This window comes from Typopeltis vanoorti, chromosome 10 (genome assembly GCF_054136105.1).
Source record: "Typopeltis vanoorti isolate ZY-2024b chromosome 10, IOZ_Tvanoo_1.0, whole genome shotgun sequence".
Classification (NCBI taxonomy): Eukaryota; Metazoa; Arthropoda; class Arachnida; order Uropygi; family Thelyphonidae; genus Typopeltis; species Typopeltis vanoorti.
This window is the reverse complement of record NC_143558.1, coordinates 133,580,896-133,599,676: the sequence shown is the minus strand read 5'-3', so window position 1 is coordinate 133,599,676 and position 18,781 is coordinate 133,580,896.

The window sequence follows — 18,781 nt, the reverse complement described above, 5'->3', positions numbered from 1 at the left end:
AGACATTCTCATTGCTAGCTGTTTAAAGAATAAACCTTTTTCTTGTTTATTTATTTATTATGTGTCTATCAATGAACAGAAGGAAATATAGAATATGCCGAGTTCAGTGATTTCTGACGGCTATCTTGAAATATTATTTAATTGTTGATGATTGAAGGCAAATTAAATATATGGATTGAAATCCAAAATGCTTTTTTTAAATGTTTCAATCGTTTATTTAATATAATTTATTCATTATTTGTGAAAATTAACATGCACTGTAGAAGTCAAATAAAATGTCGTCCAAAGCTCTAGTTCTATTGTTTGTTTGTTTTTTTCCTTTGCTATTTTCTCTTTCTTATTATGCTATGCAGTCAGACGTTCCCTTATGTTTAACCAGTGGTGTACATTAACAACCACTTTAAAGTGGCAACGATATAGGAAACCAGTCACTTAGGAGATCGCCCATCAGTCTGATCTTGTGTTACCTAATGTGTCATGCCTGCGGTAGTTCTGCACTTAACCTACGGGGTCGTGTATCGAGAAATCGATATATCTCCATGCCCTCTATTTCCGGAGGAAGAGTTGCGTGAAGTGCTCAACGAACACCTAGACGTCCGCTCAATATGTGTCACCTTTCACCCCCACTCGAGATGCATTGAATAGACACCTGATTAACTTTAACTGTGCATTAGTTTTGCGTCTCACTTTATCTGGTTCTCGATAGCTTCAATGAATTTAGTTTCAAGTACAATAAAACGAAGCTCAATCCACTGAAAGCATGCGTTTTTTTATTGGCTGACTTGACTTTCCAGGGAATAAATTCATTCTTGCGAGAAACTACTTTTGTAGACAATTTTCCATCAAAAAAGATATTTCGAATATAATCCATATAATCTATAATTCAAATCGAAAGATCATTAAAAATCGCTCAATCCTGAAAATCATGGTTCCTATTCTACATGATCTTCCTTGGATCCTGGTTCTAACGAATTCAAGCAAGCAGGCGCATTTGTATTTACTGAACACTGCAGCACTAATACTTTGGTATAGTCAACATTATTGACAGAACCACTTCTTCTTCTTCTTCTACGCGTTATTCCCGCTTCTTATTATGCAGGGTCCGCGTGTTACTTTAGATGCGACTCCTTGTTAGTACTACTCCCAACCGACCCGTCGCCTGTCTGCCGCTGGGGGGGATATATTTTTGACTGTAGAGGCGTATGTTCACGGGGCCGGTTTGCCTGCTTGCGGGATGAAAAACGCCAGATAAACTGACGGAAAAAACCCTGCTGTCCACGCCCAAGACCCGCTAACTTGGCTATGCCTGAAGAAGATCCTCAAATTCCTCACGTCTACAACGGGAATCGAACCTGCGATACTCCTTCCCCAGACATATGGTTGCGAAGCGCAAAGCCACTAGGCTAACCGCGCGGTACTATTGACAGAACCACTGACTCTCAATAATGAAAAACTGCCACTACACCAATTAAAAAAATTGATAGAAATGTTAACAATATGCCCACAATATATGTATACTTACTGTATCCCAACAAAATGTCACGCAAGTGGCATTATTACATTTTAATGGTTGATTGATTGATCTCATTTATCTTAGGACGGGTAGAATCCCCTAATGAAGGGTTCAGGACGAAATTAATGCGGCTGGTTCGTCACTCCTTGCTGCATCCCCTAAGGGTAGTATTCATTACCGTAATCCGTGTGCTTACGAGGCTGGTTTGCCTTCTTGGGGGATGAACAACCCCAGATAAACTGGAGAAAAAAACCTGCTATCCACGCCCAAGATCGGGTAACTTGGCTATGGCTGAGGAAAATCCTTAAGTTTCCTCACGTCGTCGACGGTAATCGAACCTTGGATATCCTTCCCGAGGCATATGGTTGCGAAGGGCACAGCCACTTGGCTAACCGCGCCGACATTTTAATAGTAAAGAAAGATAAACTTCTGTATTCACAAATACCATGACGGCATGTTTCCAAAGTTTACGATAAACAGCTAAAATCGCATTATACTTTTTAAAGAAGATACTAAGCATATAAACTGAAGTAATTCATTAAAAAAAAGTAGGATATTTATACACAAGCAATATATTTTCATTACTTAATCCGTCGATTTCCTCTCGTACTAATTAAAAAGAAATTAGCAAAATCATTCATAAAACGGCACCCTCTTGTTAATGATATACAAGAAGATGCTAATTAATACCACTAAACCTTAATGTCAGGTTATTGATCTAATTACTTCGAAACTTCTTAAGTTTTCAATAGAAGGGTAATTACCAACGAGGAACTCTTTATAGTCTGCCATTGTTATATCTCAAGAGATTTCTCAACCCCTTTAACCGACGAATTTTAAACAAGACAACGTGAAAGAATGAGGAATGCTTGTTATTACCTGTCTGCTTTGTTTCAAGTTAACAGGTCTCAAAAAAAAGCATATTCATTACAATGCATGAAAAATTAAAAGCATGCACGATATTATGCAACAATAACATACCCTGAATATATTGTTATATATTAATATTTCTTTTGTTCTTAGACAACTCAATATTAATTGTAATAAATAAGTTTTAAAGACCATCGCGATCTTCTTGGCAAATCGATTAACTGGTCTTTACTGACCTCAGTTTTATGAGGAAGATATGTCAGCCGACTATTTCTATTATTGTTATTATGTGACACCTCCAGGGAGGCCAAAGACTCATCGAGGGAGGGCACTTACTCCACAACTGTCTCCACCACTCAATCCACCAACCCCAACTACCATCATCATCCACACCAACGCCATCTATTGTCCACCACCACTATAATTTCCACAGACAATCACAACATCCATGCCCAAGGCGGGATTCGAACCCGCAGCCTTTTAGCTGGAGAGCGGATACACTGACCATTCGGCCAACCATGCCAGCTTATTTATTCATATGAACTTGAATTTAAGCGGAAGCTTTGTTATATTTCAATAACTGTTAAAATACGCTTGTCATATAAATAATATCTCAGTCAGATACTTCTGAAATTTCCTTAAAATATCATTCTCATTAGTGGAATGCAGTTTGTCGACAAATTAGTGGATTGGGTTGCATGAATTCTATTCGAAGCATTTAAAACCTCAAGTTAATTGATATTTTGCAGCATCAACAAGCTGAGTTTCCGGAGTTAAGTCCTTCTACCTCTGTATGAGACATGAGGCTAAAAAGGTGTTATTCAGTTTTGCATCTAGAGTACAAGTAGCTCTAAAAACATCAGTCACTATGTATATTATGGAACAATTGGAACAATCTACGAGCGATAAAGTCTACTCTGGAGTACCTAGTAGACTTTGGAGTATCTAGTAGTTGATGTTCTTTGTTTCTTTTGCTCTCTTGGCAATATTAGTAAAAAAATGGCGATATTATTAATTTATAGTTTCTCATTGGAAAGACAGCAGACTCCTCTGCAGACTGATGTGAATGAGTAATTTTGGGTATCCACTTATGAGAATCACAGGTTCGTTGTAAAGGCATGCATTAATGTCCAAGTATTGCAATTTCAGTTCACTATCATTTCTCATAGAGAAGGCAAAATTGTCCGAGATCGATGAGCTGTCTCGGAATATTTCGAGAATCCTGCGGGTCATTAGCGGCGGGCCTTGCCGAAAATCTGGAAGAAGCTTCAGGGACATCTGTAAGCACTAGAATTGTCCACATAGAGTTGCATGCTTTAGGTTACCACAGCAGAGCTGCCTGCTGTGAACAAGCCACACATCTCCCCCCCCCCCCGCTCAATGCCAAACGACGCTTGGACTGGTGTCTTTCACACCGTTCCTGGATCGTAGATGATTGGAAAAGCGTTCTGTGGAGCTACTAATCACTACCCGGGAAACAGTTCCTGCAAGACTGCATCATTCCAGTTGACAAATTTGGTAGAGGTAATGGTATGGGATGTTTCAGTTGGATGGGGCTTGGTTTATTGGTGGACCTATCCAAAACCATGACTTCTGATGACTACTTCGACATCCTGGACAGCTTCATACTTCCGACACTGCAGAAGTACTTCGGCGGTAACCCTTGCATGTTTCAGCACGAGTGCTCCAAACCAAACTGCATGTCCCAGACTTCTTTCCACAAAACAACGTTGAAGTGTTGGATTGGTTGGCTCAGAGTCACACCGAATATCTCTGAGATGAATTAGAACGCCGAATTCACTCCAGACCACAGTGGCCGTCATCAGTATCAGCAATGGGGCAGGGGGATAGCTTTGCGCGAGGAATGGAAGAATTCTTGTTGCGATGTGTCAAAAATTGGTGAAAGAATGATTCGAAGAGTAGTTTCTATCATTCAGCCCCAAGGTGGTCATACTCGGTGGCAGAAATGTAATTAAAACACATTTTTACTACAATTATGTGTCAAAGTTTTGTCAACATAGTATATGTATATCCTTTCTCAAGGGATATACATAAACTAGATATTGTTCATGCAAATAAACGTAATTGGAAGAGTTCAAAAAGAGAAGTAAGTCAGCCTAGGAGTTCTGAAGGAGTGTGAAGAAGAAAATGATATCGGATCAGCTTTTTCGTTTGGCGATGCTGCAGGAGAACGGTCTGAATAAGGATGATATTCTGTCCGTTCAGATAGGAGGGAAAAACTGTACTTCAGTTTGATGATAAATTCCTCTCCGGGTATTGTCAGCTAAGTATGGTCATTGAAGCAAAATGGAAATTTTGTTTTCAGCAAACTGCAGTGCACTTCATCATTAATGAGAGCGAACTGTCGTCATACACTCGTTGGGCAAGCAAGACATGATTGTTCTTTATAGGAGAATTCAAAGTGCAATGAGGAATAAAGGCACTTATGTCAGGGAGAATAATTTTGGTAATGCGCTCATAGTAAATATTGGGAACGGACGACAGAAAGTAATAGTTCAAGTAGGAAGCGAATGAACAGACATTATGGAACGTACACCATTTGACTATGTTGTAATGTCAAACAACGCAAAGTTGAAAATTGCTGTGAGTGCAGAATATGCATCAAGTCATGATCTCAGTTATCTATAGCAGCGATAACATCAACTAGTAAGCTTATTAGCGAGAGAAAATAGAAGACATTTTCACTCGTTTATATTCCTGAGTACTGTAGCAATGGAATTAGGACTGACGTTTTACTTAAAACCGGGGAATAGTCATATCTGAGAGACATATTTGGATGTACATTGATAGATAATTGCAATAAGAATATCTGCCTTTGGAATGAGATTAAACATTCATTATTCAAGTGTATTCTAATATTTTGCATAATTGCATGCGTAGAGTTATATCAAAAAGCATTTGTTAAATGGCGAAATGGATTATGGAATGAAAAATAATTTAAAAGTTCGAGAAACGCTTTCATTTTCAACTAAAATTCCTATAAGAGTGCAGATGTTCGTCTCTGATACCTAAGTGGTGATGTGTTAGGGAAATCATATTTTCGCATCCCTCTTTTCGGATTAAATTATCTTTATCAGAAAAGGAATTGTTTACTTCTTTTTAATGTGAATCCTACCAATAAAAAGCTGTTAAACTTACAGTGCATTAGTACCGTAGTGAATTAACGGCTATGTAATTTTCGTTAAAGAAATTCAGGGCCCAATCAAAGAACTTTTCAAGTAGGTCTTGCGGAGAATCTGCTATGACAATTATCTGCTATCTAACGATATTCACAGATATCCATTTACGAAATGGATTATGGAAAGAAAAATAATTTTAAAAAAGTTCGTAGTTACAGTAGGATTGTAATCCATACAACTAGTTATGAAGAGCGGATTAAGATCTACTCGGTCAAATAGGACTATCATGTATAATAACAACTGATAACAAATAATTACAACTATTCAGGTATGAAACTGAACTGAGAAGGAAGGCCACATCTAGAAGTCAGAGAACAAGTTGCAAAAGCTGCAAGAATATCAAGATGCTTGAATGAAACAATATAGAAAAATAACATCTTAGAGTAGAGTAGAGACAAAAACCAGAATTCATAAAGCAGTAATCAGGCCTGTTATGGCATATAATACAGAAACAAGACCAGACACTAGAAAAACAAGACAAATGTTAAACACACGTGAAATGAATCAGAGCTAGACTAGACGAGATAGAATAAAAAATACAGATATAAGAAAACAATTTGTGAAATACAGGCAATAAACAATTGGGTATCAACCTGAAGTATAAAATCGATTGAACATGTGAAGAGAAGTGAAGATAGAATAATAAAACAAGTCTATAGTTGGAAACCAAAGAATAAGAGAAGAACAGGAAGACCTTGTGCTACACACCACAATATCAGAAATGTCAGCCATCAAAACTTCAGGTTCCGATGCCAAAAATTGCAAAAAAGGTGGGTATTTCGAAAACTTATTACATAAAAAAGTACGGAATTAAAATCATGAGCACTTTAATTCGGATTAATTTGAACTTTGTTTTCATGAAAAATAGCTAACATTTAAGAAAACGCCTGCATGATAAAAAGGCATTTCGTAATCTTCACGTGTAATTTACATCCATTATCACAATATATATAACGTTGACTAATTTTTCCATTAAAATAGTATAATTGAAACAATAGATTTTAATAATGATTGTACAGTATATAACATATTTCCTTAAATTTAATGAAACCAGGTAAGATTTAGGTAAGATGTAGTAATCTTCATTACTACATTAATACAATGTGTGCATAGGATCAAATATACATCGCGATATCGGCATCTTTTAATTGTTAGGTATCTAAAAACGCACATGCGAAATTGTTCAGGGATGAATTTTCGCGTATAAGACATCACCTCGTATATGACAGGCTACTCACTTAAAGCTGAAAAAAGGTATATTAAAAAAACGTTATCCATATTGTAGACGGAATTAGAACCCATGCAAGGTTTTTCAACCAATTGGCAGCCATTGTTCATTCATGAACTGTATTTACACCCAAAAAATCGTTTTGAAATTTACTGAAGAATTTTCAGAATCACTTAGTATATAGACTGCTATTAATTTCCAAATTGAAGTTGAGAACTAACAGGTGATACGTTTGGTAATTCACTGTGTAGAGTGAATTTAAATACGGTTACTATACTGTGTCAATTATAATCGAAATAAAATTTTGGTTTGCAATATTAGTGTGTGTGTACAGTTGGAAATAATGATATTATTATTATTATTATTATTACTTAACACCTCCAGGGAGTTCAAAGACTCAGAGGGAGGGCACCTCTGAAGAAATCTTATGTTAGTATTTAAACTTAAATAGTGTATTGTTCATTGACATTCTGAATATAATAACTTAAAATATGTTATATATCATACAACAAGCAAAGCCACGGTAAACAGTGCGAAGAATTTATTCAGTAAGTTTGGAGCAAGAGACACTTGGAATAAATAACAGTTCAAGATATCTGATCGTATTATTAGATCTCGTCGTGGATATTCCATCTACGGATCACTTGGTTTGCATTTTTGCTTTTTTTTTTAAACCAAATCCCTCTCATCCAAATACAAAGTTCAAACCTAAACACGTTGGATAAGAACTTCCCGATATGTTCATAACAGAGTGTTTAAAGAAGATTCATGAGATATACCCACAACCAAAAACATTAATAGATACACAGAAAGACACTCCCATTAAATGAGATTACGAATAAAATATGCCATCAAGATCTATCGTGGTAACGCTAATTCTCCCCGAATTCTATAGATGAATATGCTCGCGTAGTCCACTGTGCAGCATCGAACGGGCTCATAAATTATTAACTAACTTTCATTGATCGAGGCAGGACGCAATCATTATTCACAAGAATGTTTTTTGGGTGCTTAGGGGGAAAGGAGGTTCTTCTTGCTTCTTAAAAAGATAGAACATTGGAGGACGCAAGGATTTAGATGCTGTTAAGAGTTGAAAGCATGAAGAAAAGAATTTTCATTCTTCGGTGCAGAATATCACTGTAACAACAGTACGAAGGACGAAGTTTTATTTAAAACGGGGGGGGGAACCATCCCATTTGAATTCTATCTTTGAAAGTGCAGCAATTGGCGGATGAATGAGTTTGCATAAGCACATACGTGTTTGGATGTATTAAAATACTTCCGAAGATTCAGAGCATACTGCCAAGAACGTGCTGTTTTTCAAGAAGAATATATTTAAATAAATATTACAAGCTGACATTTAATGAATGGTAATAATATAAATACGTATTAAAATACATCTTAATTCGACTGACTCCATTTTAAAAGTGAACGACAGGGAAGTATAAGAGGAAAATTCAAAGACGCTTGCAAAGTCTTCTTTCACCTTAAGAATGTCCGTGCGGTTAGTCTAGTAGCTGTGCGTTTCGCAACCATATGCCTGGGGAAGGAGTGTCCTAGGTTCGATTCCCGTCGACAACGTGAGGAGCTTAAGGCTCTTCCTCAGCCATAGCCAAGGTAGCCCGGTCTTGGGCGTGCACAGCAGGGTTTTTCCCGCAGTTTATCTGGGATTTTTCATCCCACAAGCAGGCAAACCGGCCCCTTGAACACACACGGATACAGTCAGGAATACTTAACACAATCCCTCCAGCCATAGGTCTGAATTGTCAGCTATGCCGGTCCCGAGCCCGGATAAAAATAGGGGAGGGGGAATGAGGTGTTGCCGTACCTCCCCGTAAAAGGGGCTCACGGCCGTTGAATCACCATATGAAATGAATGAATGGAACCCTAAGAATTATGAAATAAGTATAAAAATATAAAAATTATTTATGATTATGATCTTATAATAAAATTTCTAGGGATACAATCACTTCATTGGGAAGTAGTAAGTTCCCTCTACTTCCTCTCGGCAAAGAAAATAAACCAGCCTTAGAATACATGAATTTAGCAGGGATAGTACACATCCCAAAGCTAAAGCTGGTTTGTTTAATCACGAAGAGCACTTTCTTCACCAGACTAATGTCCAATAAATATCAACATGAGAGTTATATTTTCTTTTACTTGATTTTGGTTTGTTATTTTACGATTTGACAGCGGCTGGCAATTTTCAGCTTTTGCATTCTCGTCAAAAGCCTATCCAATTATCATAAAAGATCTAAACATTCATTCTAACTTATATATCTATAATAAAAACAATAAAATCATCCTTACTTTACTCCCCAAGATTGAAACAGCGAACTAAATTGAAGCGCGCGCGCGCACACACACACATACACGTTTATGTGGTTAATTTTGTCAGTAGAAGAAAAAAAAAGTAGAATACATAATAAGACAATTTATACAGCATTCTTTAAAAAACTCCGAGTCGAAAATGAGTCATAATCTGTAGCGCAAGACAGAGTATTAATTCCTGTTAGTATTTTCTACAAAAATACTAACAGAAATGAAGCGCATAATTTGAGAATCGCTTTCTGAGTATTTCCTTTCTTCTTTGCTTTGCTTGACACTGATATATTAAAAAAGGTATACATCAGAACAAAATTCAACGTACAGTAAAACTGAATTTAGATCTTTCTGGTGATAATATATTATATCTATAATGAGCAATAATTTTAGCGACAGGTTAATTTAAAATTATGGTAAACTGAACTTGTTCAATGTTATTTTCATTAATAGTTTTGCATATCTTACGAATAAAGCACAACTTCTTGAAGATCGCTCCTCTCTAGCATTTTTGTCCCTAAGAAAACGATTACCGAAATAAGATATTCTAGGAGATTTTCCCATCAATCATTGCCAAAAGAACTAAAACGATGTCTTCCTGTATTATGAGCTGTCCTGCTTTATAGAAAACGTGGCGAATATGACGAATATCGTTTCTCTTTTTGACAACCCGTTTTTCCGTCCATGCACTCGAACATTGAAAGAAACCGAATGCATCAGCCTTTTTTTATTATTATTGAACGACAATACGCGTGTAGAGAAATGACAGTCGCCATGATGTCGATAATATCGCTCTGCTCAAGGTATGTTTTGTGCAATAGACGAGGATTGGTTGTTTTTTGTTATATCGCATTCGGCTGTCATTTCGAGCAGTGAGCAACGTCCAGATAAACAAGCCAAGAAGATTTTAAAGCTGACACGTGCTTCTCCACATCCTAGTGTTCAGGTGTTACAAAGTTCTATGGAGGCAGTTTCTTACATCCTTCTCCATAAAGTTTCGCAAGAAGTTTCAATGTGAATAGGAGGTCATCGTACTTATTCTGAAGTCGTTGTTAGGATTGGTCGATATTTTTTCCCCAACTTTCTCCAGCGAAAATTGTTTTCCTTTCTGCGACATGCCAATTGCATTAAATCTTAGCTCAAATCACTTTCCAAGAAACCAATTTTACAGAATTCCGCATCTATATTGGCTGCCAGCCAAATACTTAGTCTAAACTTCTAGTTAAGAAATTGAATTGTGGAAAACTTTTCTAAAAAAAAATCCGATTCACTGAAACATTTCTTGAAAAACTACGGGATGCTGCTACGAACAAGCATGCAATTTATGATCAACACCCTGGAATTTGAGATTGGATAACCGGCACATTCATTGCCGCTAACATGAACATACACGGTATAATAAATGGATTGGCGGTCAGATCGATCTGCTTCAGTTAATAAGAAATTCCTTCCATAGATGGAAGTACAGCAGAATTGCCAGTTCTTCCATTTTTTCAAAAGTGGTTTCGTGGATTGCAGATAAGGAGTACACTGGAAAGGGTACTTATGTATGTGCCCTTTGCAATTTTCGCACTATCAAAAAATTGATAGATACCGAAGAACAGAGCATGCGCATCACGTCCTGCTTCAAAACTGAGAAAATTCTGTAAGATTTTTCTACATATTAAAACTTGAAGACAATTAAAAACACTGATTACTGAAATTCAAAAGTGAAATGGAAATGATCAGATGATTCCGAAAACGTTCAGGAATTCCATCGACGAGCGGGACTGATGCAAAGGTGGTACAAAGCTTTTTCATATAGCAGATTCTTCATTGTCAAGAAAGTAATTTGGTAAAAAAATGACCAGAAAATCACACAGGCTAGTTGCTTTACTTTCGCTTACTGTTATCTCGCATCCTTCTTACTTCCTGATCTGATACCCACGTTTCTTAATTTGTTTTATAAAACTCAAGTTAGCATTGAGTGGGAAAAGAATTCATGGCATCTTACGATCGATTTACAAGATACACTTGACGAGTTCAAAACATAAGAACCTCTGCAAATGTTTTCGACAATCCTGCAGGCTGAGGACTAACTCTTTCTAAGAGAAACTAATGCTAACTCCAATTTTATTGAAAAATTGTTTAGTTCAAAGAGTGCGCAAACAGATTAATACCCTACAACATTCTTATTTGATCAAGTGGCAGCAATATTTATTGCTTCGAGTTTATTTCTTTCATTAGTCTAAGAACATCATTCTCACAAATCTTATCCCTTTCTTTTGCAAGAAATTATTGTTTCGCTTATAGAAGCAAACGCTTTCATAAATTATTGATAGATAACATAGTGATGTTTCATGGGAAAAACTTCCCTGACACTAATCCATTACATCTCCTAATCATCCAATAATAGCAACAAAATGTTTACATCGGCATCAAATAATTACATTATGTTATGTAGAAGGGAACTCTGCAAGAATATTCGATTTCTTATGGTTTTAACAGGTAATACTATAGTGCAATGCACATTATAACAACAGCTCTTTCATCTGTAAAAGTACTGGTAATAAGACATGTTCAGAGATTTTCTGTACAAAGATGAGTTAGCATTTACTAAAATAAATAGCCAAAAGGCTTCAATTCGGCGATGCAAAATTATATAAATTAAGTGGATATTAAATCCAACATAATTTCAGAGCCGAATACAGAAACTCTAAAAGTTTCGTATTGAAACTACGGGAGCTTCGGCTAGGGCAACTCGTAGTATGGCGGAGACTGTATTCCTGCAAGCTCTCTGGTCAACTTTCAATACGAAACTTTTATAGTTTCGTATTGAAACTATTCGGCTCTGAAATTATGTTGGATTTAATATCCACTTAATTTATAGAGGGTGTCCCAAAATTCACGCAAGATTTAAATTTAGCGCCATTTGTGCGGTAAAGTGTTGCCAACGAGAAAAAAAAAAGACAGCGTGACAGCTGACAATTCAGGGTTATTAAAAATGGAGGGCTACACGAAAGAACAACATTTTCATTGTTGAGCAATATTTTAAAAATAATGAAGGTTTGGCAGCTACAGTTCGCAATTTTCGTACAAAATATGGTCGGAATAGTGATTTAACTTCAACTGTGAAAAGATTAATTAAAAAATTCAAGGAAACTGGATCAATTAGTGATCTTATACACTCTGGCCGTCGTTCAACAGAAAACATCGAAGCAGTGTGTTGCTGAGACTCTCAGCAACATCAATTCGGCACAGTGGTCTTGAATTGGGCATTTCGAGAAGCTCTTTACAGCGTATTCTCACGAAACATTTGCATCTTTATGCTTACAAAGTTCAACTGACTCAAGAACTGAAGCCTATTGACCACACAGCGAAGAGAGCTCGTTGAATGGATTATGGAACAACAACAAGTGGATGCTTATTTTTCGAACAAAATCATCTTCAGCAATGAGGCTCATTTTCATCTTGATGGCTTCGTTAATCGACAAAATTGTCGCATTTCAGGTTCAGAAAATCCACGAGTGATTGTTGAGAAACAAATGCATCCACAACGTGTCACTGTTCGGTGCGGATTTTGGGCTGGAGGCATCATCGGTCCATTCTTCTTCGAAAATGCGGCTGGTAAGGCAATAACAGTTAATGGTGCTCGCTATCGCGACATGATAATCCATTTTTTTGTGCCTAAATTGCAAGATATGGATGTGGACGACATGTGGTTTCAACAAGACGGTGCCACATGCCATACAGCCCGAGAAACAATTCAATTACTGCATGAGTCATTTCCTGGTCGTGTAATTTTCCGTTTTGGTGATCAGAATTGGCCGCCCAGATCATGTGACTTAACGCCGTTGGACTTTTTTCTTTGGGGTTTTTTGAAGTCTAAGGTTTATGCCAACAAGCCCACTACCACCCACGCCTTTAAGGAGGAAACTGAACGCTGTATTCAACGAAATTCAGCCACATTTATGCAAAACGGTCATGGAAAATTTCGACAAAAGAGTGCGTATGTGCCACCAAAGCCGTGGAGGCCATTTACCCGATATGCTATTCCATGCATAACCCTATACTGTATATTTTATGAATCAATAAGAAATTACAATTTTTAATTAAAAACCTGTGTTTTCTATCAAAATTACTTCTTGCGTGAATTTTGGGACACCCTGTATAATGAGTTAACATGTTCATGAAGAGACGGAAGGATGATAGCTACTCCCCATGCAAAACACAACCTGGACAGAGTATGTAGAGATGATTATATAAACTGTAATATTGCGCATATTATATTTATGGGAAAAAAAAAACAAGTTACTTGGTTCTAACAGGCCATTGATACATTAGGAAGTTGTGATGGATATATATGACTGCAGCTTAGAAGTGTTGCCTTGTTCATTTTATCCTATTTACTTTGTTCCTAAACAGAACTACAGGCTAACTTGCTAACAGTTTAGATGGGATTCAAAAAATGTTTTTAAACACCTTAGAACAGAATATCGTTCTGTCTGTCCATCCGTGCACACTCGTACACTAACTATTCCGCTGCTCTTGTTGGATGATATCCATTGTAAATTTTCAGGTGGAATCTTAAAAAAACTTTCAATCTTCGCTTGCATCGCACAATTTTCATGTGCAAAATTATGCAAAGCAATAATTCCGCTGTGGCCGTATAAAAAATTAGGATATACACTTTAGTGTACATTCTAAAGTGTACACTAAAATTTACATCCTAATTTTTCATACGGCCAAAGATGAATTATTGACCAAATGAAACTTGAGAAAAATCAATTTCTCAAGTTTCGTTTGGCACAAACGTGTTAACTCTGTTTCGGTCACAATCAAATCATTGAGCCAAAACTAAACGATTTAGCATAATAACAATAAAGTTCGCTAAATCTTGTAAAGTGTTTTTATAGTTCGCCCACAGATTGGAGACCCTTCGACACTTATGCGCATGTCAGAAAAAGGAGAATCCATTCCGATAATAGGGTAATCAGTCCGTATTGTGGGATGAGTTGTTTATTATTAAACGTCGGAAAATGAACTTCTCTTTTATGATTATTGTAGTTAACTATGTTGCTTGTATAACAGTTGGAAAATGTTACCTATAAAGCACGTGATTTCGCGTGTTGGCGACCAATTCGGACGTCCTTCATTTCTTTCTCCCCTTCAGCATGAATCGACTATTCTTGGAAAGACGCGAAGCAGAGACCTACAAACTGTTCTTAGTATGGCTTTCATTTTAGCACTAATTTTAATTTAAATTTAAATTTTTCCTTATTCTATTGAGAATCTTATTAGAATTATTGACTCAAAGTATCTATTGACAGTCGTACTTGTTGTGGAAACTTATTGCCTTTTTTTTTTTAAATTAACATCACTTATTCAATTTGTAAAGGCAAAGTGCAATACTAGTTTTCTAATTATACACATCACGCGTAATTATAAGAAACGTCACACAGCTTGAAAAGAAAATATTAGGTATTAGCTAAACGAGTCAAGTCAGGGGATCATTTCTTAAACACTTTAAATGTTATATTTTAAAACATAATCAACTATGTTGGTATTACGAACCAAATAGCGAAGCTTATTTACAAGTGAGAGTGATCATAAGAATCATTCTCACTTGTAAATAAGCTTTGCTATTTGATCTTTCAAATAACCAGAAAAATCTCAATGAAATATGGCATTTAGGATTTCGACAAAAATTTGTCGAGCGCTTGTATTTTGATTATAATCACACCTTGATAACAGGAAAACGTTTCTTCTGCGTATGACTACCACAATCGATGTTAAGTTCATTTGTCGTGATATAATGAATGTTATAATAAAAGGCACCTTTTTATGATTGTGTACAATTTCTTATTTGCTTCTGTCGGCAGACGACTTTTATAACAAAAATCAGTTACAGATATTTACATAACGTCATTGTTATATAATCGTCTGTTTGTTCCCAATTATTTGCATTAACCAATCCGCCGAAATCAAACAGCATTACACATTCATTCAGTTTTTATATTCATCTGTAAACAGTATAAATAAATGAGAATGGTAACTAAGGCTACATCAGAACGAATTCTTTGTGGATAATGCCCTTGGAATCGTAGAAACAAATCAGCCTTGTCTTTACCTTTGACTTCTCCAAGCGACTTTTTTTCGGATGCCCCTCTTCTGGTGGTCTCACTCAGCACCTGGCGCTTTGTTTCGGGCTCATACTCAAGACGTTTCGTCACCAGTAACGATCGTTTCAAGGAAGTTTGAGTCCTTACGAACGGTTTTAACGAGGTCCTTCAGTGTTCAATTCGATACATTTTTTGGTTTCGTAAGTTCGATTTACGAAGGTCCAAACTCTCGGTCAAAATGTTGTTCACAGTTGATTTTGGAATCCCTAATTTATCTTCAATCAATCTCACGGACGATTTCGGGTTTTCTTTGATGAAATTACGCACTTTTTGCATGTTAACTTCGCTCAGTCCAGTTTTTGGACGGCCCGGCTTTGCGTCGTCCTCAAGCGTCTCACGACCACTTTGAAATCGCTTAAACCACTCGTAAACTTGAGTACAGAATAAACATTCATCACCGTATGCTTTTTGAAGCATTTGATGCGTTTCGGTAAAACGTTTACCAAGTTTAACACAAAAAGTCACAAAAAATTACAATTAAACACTTAGAATAACTTAATCTGATCTCTGTAAATCAATTTAAAGAAATCATAACACCGTGATCGCAAAGTTATATTTTCGGATTTCTGAATACAAAATCGGTAGGTTAAATTTGATCCGAATTACGTGATAGTGAAAACAGTTGCCGTTAATACATAGATGAAACCATCGAAGTACGGGAGACAAAGATCTACGGATAAAAGCCTAAACATAATCCAAAGTGCAGCAACTGAAAAGACACACAACAAGGGATTCCAATAATCTTTCTCTTTTTTTCCTTATTTATTGCATTTTTTTCGAAGTTTTTTTTCTCTTAAAGCTTGCTATCGGCTTCTCAGAAGTCCAATATTTCTTTAATTCCCGTGACATCCAGAGACCAATATTTCTATACTTTTACGAAATCAAATCCCCTGAGCTGACAATCCCGTAGCACGTAGCGGGAAACAGTGTCTAACACAAGTGCGCTCTCCGAGAAGCGATCTTAAGTGCACTTAACTGAACAGTGGCAGAGGCTCGACTCTGACCTCTCTAAGTGGGTTTTGCTCGCTTGCTTTATTCTTTCTGTTTGAAGAATAATGAAATAAAAGACGAACTTAGCAGAAAATTTGACCAACGTTAATACCGCGTGCAAACAGATCCTTCTACTGACATTTCAATCAACCTAAACAATTTCGCTGGAAGCATATTGCAAGAGTCGCTTTATTCAAATGCCTTCGAGACCTTTTAGTTACTTGCCTTCATTTCCAAAGCTTAAGGAAACTATATGAGTATTGATGCAACTATAAACAAAAATTAGAATAATTCATGCAAATTCTTCTTGAGAATGTTCTTTTAAATCGATATCATTACAAATCACGCTAATAAGATTTCCATATCCCGAGGTGATAAAAGCTTTTCTACATTATCTAAATCTAAGGTGAAAATAAAGTGAAAATTACAGTTTAATGAACATGCTTAATTTTCGTAGGATTTAACCATATGAATTCAGAATCTATTGAGTCTCCTATCTGATCTTTTAGTTTATTGTAATCTAAATGCACTTGACTTGAAACAAGTCAGAATGTGCGTTAAACAAGCAGTAGCGGCAACAATGGAAAAATGATACGCGCTGCACGTGTAACCGATAACAAAAAATAAAAATGAACTAACAATTAGAAATACGTACAGTACATTGAAAAGATTTTCTAAACAAACTGTATAATGAGATTTATAAGTATTATTGATTTCCAATACAGAATTCAATTATTTTCTTTTTGCTTTAAATCCATTCTAGAATATGTTCTTTTACATTAGCAGCAAGTGAGTTTTTTGAATGCACTACAACAGAATATTGTACATAATTCTTTGATTCATGATTGCTGTATTTATTTATTTGTCACGTATTTAAAAAGGTAAAAAAAAAATAAATGAAAGTTTACCATTTAACTCTACTTTAGGCCTTAAAAATTTCCATATAAAAGTGGTTCTACATTTATAAATTCTATAATTTTAAAATAATAATAAAATCCTAAAATTGCAGTTTATGAACAGAACCAATTATAAACTGGTCATAGTCTCCAATTTTAAGATTTTTAAAACATTAAGAAACCATGTTTCAAATTATAAAAATTGAAACTTTTCTTAATTTTGATACCACATCGTCCAAAAAAATTATCCGGTGACAAAATGTCATATTTCCAGATTCCCTGTCTAAAAAGAGCGATATAATTTAGCAATATTCCTTTGCATACATACTGTGCATACAATGTACAAGAAAATAATATAAGGGATAATCCAAAAATGCAATTTAAAAGGGGATTCTAAGCATATTTTAACTGTATAGTGTCTTAGAAGGAATACAAATGCTTTTGAGTACAGTTCCTTCTCTCTACCATCACTAGGCGATCATCGCTCCAAGCTCTTTCAATCACTTCCATTCCAACTCTAGCCTCGTGAGAAGTGAAGGCAGACATAGGAAATGATATTTAGAAACTGTAGCCGTAGGTTGACTAAAACGTTCTCCTTAATATCTTGTAAGCACACCTGCGACGTAGTACAAAGTTCCCGTCAGTGTTTACCACCCAAAGCACATCTATATAAACTATACATGACCATTACCTTCATGGCTGCACATCGCCGAAAAGACACACCCATTGAGCGATATCACAACTAATACACTTTAAAGAGATCCTAAAATCTTATATAAATTGAATAGTACGAAGGGAATCTTTGAATTGCGTGCATCATTACAAGTATATCCACAGGCTCCTGACACGCCACTTACCTATTACGTAGGTAGTTTGCGTCAGAAACTGACGGCAATCGTCCATCAAAGTTTCCAACTATTCTCGGCGATCAACGAAATTTTTAAATGTTTGCCCAATTATCTCACTGCTGTAATGTGAGAACCCCAACAGCAGCTGGAGATTGCCGAGTCAAGCGGTCATCTGTTAGTGCTTCGTACGTGTGGCAACTCCTTTCATATCCAGCTGTAAAGTAATGGAAAAGCACGACATCATTTTCTCCTTCCTTTCAAAATGTTCTGCAGACTGCTCTTTTCAAAGATTTACAAAGGCCGAAAATGCGAAGATGTTTCATTGATGAATAATGACAACGAAAAGAGCCTCAAGGAAATGATTACAATGTTAGAAAGATACCGATCATTCTTTTATCTGTCTTTTCATATGGCAGAAGATACGAAAAAAGTCGATTGTCGCAGCAATTACTTGAGACCAACTGGTTTGCTTCTAGACGTTAAATGGATATGGAATGAGTCATTACTGTGCTCAGCAGATGTTACAAGTCTTAAGTGAATCGAACCATTAGAAGCAAGGGATCACATAGGGAATCAGTACTTTAGCGGTGTAGGATCAAATTCGACAAAACAACCTCAACTACAAACGCATCTTTTACCTTTCTTAATCCATTATTGCTATTTAATCTACAGCAGACATTTTTGGGTTCAGTTAGTGTGCAAGTAATAATGTCCTTTCCAATTCGCTTGCCAAAAATACATGGCGCAGGCAGG